Here is a 4720-nt window from a genome sequence, read left to right as displayed (position 1 = left end):
GACTTTTTTCTTTTTTTTCTTTTAAATACAGAGCATATTTTGAATGCTCAGAGTGTTACATGGATAGCCGCCCCCCCCCCCATACAATGGAAGTCAATGGTCACCAAAAGTGCCAAAGTTTTTCAAAATATCTTATTTTGTGTTTCATGAAATTGGCTATATACTTTCTGAACTACAGAATTGTAGTGTGTTTGCAATTATAGTCTTAATTTAATTGATTAACAGTGTCAGTAAAGACTTTTACATTCTTACAAAAATATTGTATTTCAAATCATTGCTATTTCTATGTATCTATATTCTATATAGATCTATATTATGTATATTTAATCTATTATTTATATTCTACATTACATATAGTCTATATTATTTATATTAATCCTGAAAATGAATGAATAAATAAATAAATAATTACGTAAGTAAGTATCACAGCTTCCACAAAAATATTAAGCAGCACAAAAATTTCCAGCATTGATAATAATAAGAAATTTTGAGCAGCAAATCAGCATATTAGAATGATTTCTGATGGATCATGTGACACTGAAGACTGGAGGAATGATGCTGAAAAATCAGCTTTGCCATCATAGGAATAAATTACATTTTAAAATATAAAACACACACACACACATACAAAAAAACAGTGATTTTAAAGTAAAAATATAAAGTAATAATATTTCACAATAGTATGGTTTTTACTGTATTTTTGATATTTTTGATCAAGTAAATGCAGCCTTGGTGGGCATAAGAGGCTTCTTTCTTTCTGTGCTAAGAGTCACATGTCACAACAAACCCCCATGATTTTGATTTCAAAGTAATGGTCTTACTGTAGCACCACTCATGAAAAAAGTAAGCCATTAGTCTCATTTCTGATAATATCCAATAGTTTCAAAAGCTGTTTGGCACAGATTAATCAGAAAACAATGAGTTGTTGTCCTTTTAATAGTAAGAATGTAACAAGTAAAACTTGAAACTTGTTTTAGTGACTATTTTTGTTATGCTGCGAAAAAGCTAGTTTGCTGGTATGGCAGAAGCAGAGACTCTACAGTATATAGAACATACAGCATATTTCTAAAAATATTTCATGCAGCTCTTGATTGACTCATTAGCTTCATTGAATTACCTTATAGAAAATACCAGCCAGGATATAAACCACAGCATGTTTAAGGAATAACAGGACATGCTAATACTGCCAAACAGCACAGAGTATATAGTATATAGAGAAAAAAAACATCAAACATGACTTGTTGTTCAGGCATACCATGTTGTACCTAGTATATTAGTAATAAAAAAGCACATAAGCTCCAGACTGACACAAATGAAAGTTTTCTGCAACAAAAACCAATATTATGACTTTTAATTGTACCTTAACAGTACTGACAAAGCAAGTACTTTTACAGTGAATCACAAGAGCACAAAGAAGCAGCTGACCTGTCGAGTGTCGAATACGTGTAGGGGGTTTCTGTGAGATGGACAGAAAGTACGTAAGAGAGGGATTTAAAGAGGGAGGACGTCGATATGGCACAGCGCTAGTATTTAGGGGTGGGGGTTGTATGCTTCTGAAAAAGTTCACACCCATGTCCGGGCATAATGATATCAATGATTTTTTTTAGGGATGTTATCACCGGGTCTGTTTCTGTCTGTCAATTGTTACTTCATGGCTGTTCTGCTGAGATTTCAATGTGTCTCCATGCCAGCATGATGTTTGTGTCTTCTTGCGTCGCTATGTGTGTGAGTACGCGCGTGAGCATTTCTTGATTCTATTTTAGAAAGCCACCTGTTAATGACATTAAAAATCGTGGCACCAAGCCCACTCGAGAGCTGAGGTTCCAGGATGCGTGTGCATGGGTGTTCCTGAGGCTCATTCTGGGAAAATGAGGCCTGCAATCCTGAAGCAGTGTCAATGTCAGTATTTCAAGCATAGTAATTTGCTTTAAATGTTGATTTACACTGCCTGCACAGCACAAAGGACTATATCTTCCACGGTGCATAATTATATATAACAAAATATTTAACAGTCTTATTATTAGGGGCCAAGCACCGAAGGTGCAGTGGCACCTATTGTATCCGTTAGCGTCATTTTTCTTCTTCCGCCGCAAGTCTATGGCAGCCCATAGAACCGCTTGCGGGAAAGTTGTGAAATTTGGCACACTGATAGAGGACAGTCTCAACATTAAACACAGCAAGTTTGGAGTCTCTAACTCCAACTCTCTAGTGCCACCACTTGTCCAAAGTTGCAATTTCTTTATGCTAATAACTTTTGAACTATAAGGCACAAAATGAAAATTCCTTTTTCCTCTGAATCCTTGGCTCATGCCGAATCGAATGAAAATTCAAAAATCGCAAGGTTTAGATTTTTCAACTTCCTGTCCGCCATTTTGATTTATATTGAAAACCTACTTTTTTTAACTCCTCGCCACTCGTTAGTCCGATTTTCACCAAAATCGAGTCAGATGTTCTTCAGACTGTGCTGACAGAAAGTTATGGATTTCGTGTCAATAGACGAAACCGTTTTGGTACAGCGCTGCTAAAAATTTTAGGTATGATGCCAAAATGACTCTGAGGTTATATCTCTTCAATGCTTTGACATAATGACTAAACCTTGTATGTGCCATTGTCACCTCACACAGAACACACCAAAACGATTTGATTGCAGCGCCACCTGTTGGTCAAAACTGATTACTAGTGGTTGTATTTATGATTTTTCAGCCATTTCAATTACTCATTGTTGCATTTGGTCTGATGCTCCATGCCATGCTTAGCTCCTCAATTTGCCTCTGGAGTGCTTGGCCCCGTGATTGCTGCTTGCAGCTATATTTATTATTATTATTGTTGTTGTTGTTATTATTATTTCTGATGATTCAAGATAAATTATATAAATTATAATAATAATAAATTAAAAAATTATTATTATTATTATTTAATTATTTAGACCTGTTTTTTATCTGTTGAGGAATTAATCATTATATGTATATTTGGGTTTATAAAACTGGACCTGAACACCTGATAAAACAGTGCAGGTCAAATTTATTTTATTTTATTTGAATAAATCTGTTGAAATTAATTTTATTGTTATAATTAACTTAATAAATCTATCTATCCATCCATCCATCCATTTATTTTATTTGTTGGGGAATTCATTGTGTAAATTGTTAAATTTGAGTTTATAAAATTGAATCTAAATTTGTCAAAACTAATTTTATTTTATTTTATTTTACTAAAGCATCTCCAGATGGAAGGTTGTTGTTTTTTAATTTTTTAATTTTAATTATTTAGACTTTTTGTTAGTGAATTATTTTGACAATTTGTTGGTGAATTAATTATATTGTTAAAACTGTGTGTTAGTAAATTGATAGTCAGACCGGCAACTTTTGCTAAAATAGTGTCAATTTTGATGTCTTAAAATCAGATGAAAATGGGAACAGGGAAATGGTTCTGGTTACCAAGAATGCAAACAGACACGTCGCAATTCAAACTTTCTTGACAGCTAGTTAAGTAGGGTGGTTAAGGTAGCTATTTACAGATGTTATGTAAATGTGAGTTATGTGGATTAGCCAAATGTAAAGTCCCCTTTTGATGTCATGGTGGAATGTCAAGTGAATTATGACCATGGACTTGTGCGAGGGGTGCCTGCTGTACAGTGTCCCACTGGGTTAAATATATTTACATTTATTCCTTTATGAGCATTTCACATATTCAAACAGCCAAGATTTGGCTTAGGCAGAACGAATACCTCAGTCACCAGCAGGGCCGGAGTGGAACTCATTTTCAGCCCTGGAGTTTCAGGCCTTAGACCGACCCACTTATTTTTTTTTTAAATTTTACTGGCCTTTTCAGTGCCACCTTTGCGCTTTCTATTATCCTGTCTGCCTGCAGTCAAATAGTTCTCAGAAATAATCACAATTGTTTTGCTTAACCTATTTATGTGCAATTATTCTAAAAAGAATTTTAATGTCATACAAAAAATGTCATCGTCCTGAGTAAATTGTAGTATATAGAATTGTGACTTCACAAGTGTAGTAATTTAGGAGGTGGAAATACTGTGAAATTACAAATGGCATGAAATTTGAAAGCGTAACAACTGAAGGTCTATGAAACGTCAGTCAATAAAGCATTTTAAACAATGGCATTTAAAGTTTTGAACTAAAAAAAATCATTGCAACCATATAGCCTTTGAATGAATGGAAATGCATATTTTTCAATTAAAGAAAACTTAGAGAGTGTGGGCTGCTTCTGCTGCTTGGATTTGTAGCGTACTTCAATAATGAGGTCCAAGAATACGCTAGAAGTTCATATTTTTTTTTAATGTATTTTTTTCTCTCTATCTCTATTTAACTGCATTACAATGAAAGACGTCTTCCCTCAGGTAGATTGAATGTTGGGCTCATGATCTATAAGTTGTTTGCATTCGCCCAAACTGAATCAAAACGCGGACGGTTAAATTTTTCCTTTCTCTTTGGAGTGTTACAAGCTCTTGGTGCATAAAGAAGATCTGTAAAGTTGCAAAGACTAAAGTCTCAAATCCAAAGAGATATTCTTTATAAAAGTTAAGAGTCAGCCACGCCTACCTAAAACGGTTCATTCTAACACGCCCCCACATGTCTACGTCACTATGTGGGAAGATTTGCATAACGCCGCGCAAATGTTCACACAAAAAGAAAGAAGGTGTAACTTTTATTCTCGCTGTAGTATTGTTGTTGCCGCCGCCATGTCGTGAAGGCGCTGT

At 34.6% G+C, this 4720-nt stretch overlaps 1 protein-coding gene across 2 annotated transcripts in view; it reads right to left on the bottom strand.

Annotated features, from left to right (window-relative positions):
- Nucleotides 1-1498, bottom strand: part of LOC107693285 (voltage-dependent calcium channel gamma-6 subunit-like) — a 6260-nt gene extending 4762 nt beyond the window's left edge. Inside the window, exon 1 of one of the 2 annotated variants that reach the window (XM_016492600.1) lies at nucleotides 1426-1498. The gene's annotated coding sequence lies outside the window, so the exon portion shown is untranslated. Of the gene's footprint in view, nucleotides 1-1360 lie in introns of both variants that reach the window. The other variant, XM_016492601.1, reaches the window with a different exon arrangement.
- Nucleotides 1499-4720: the final 3222 nt, after the last annotated feature.

This window comes from Sinocyclocheilus anshuiensis, unplaced genomic scaffold (assembly GCF_001515605.1).
Source record: "Sinocyclocheilus anshuiensis isolate Anshui unplaced genomic scaffold, SAMN03320099.WGS_v1.1 scaffold566, whole genome shotgun sequence".
Classification (NCBI taxonomy): domain Eukaryota; kingdom Metazoa; phylum Chordata; class Actinopteri; order Cypriniformes; family Cyprinidae; genus Sinocyclocheilus; species Sinocyclocheilus anshuiensis.
Note: the sequence above shows the minus strand (reverse complement) of the source record. Positions and strands in the feature narration are given on the sequence as shown.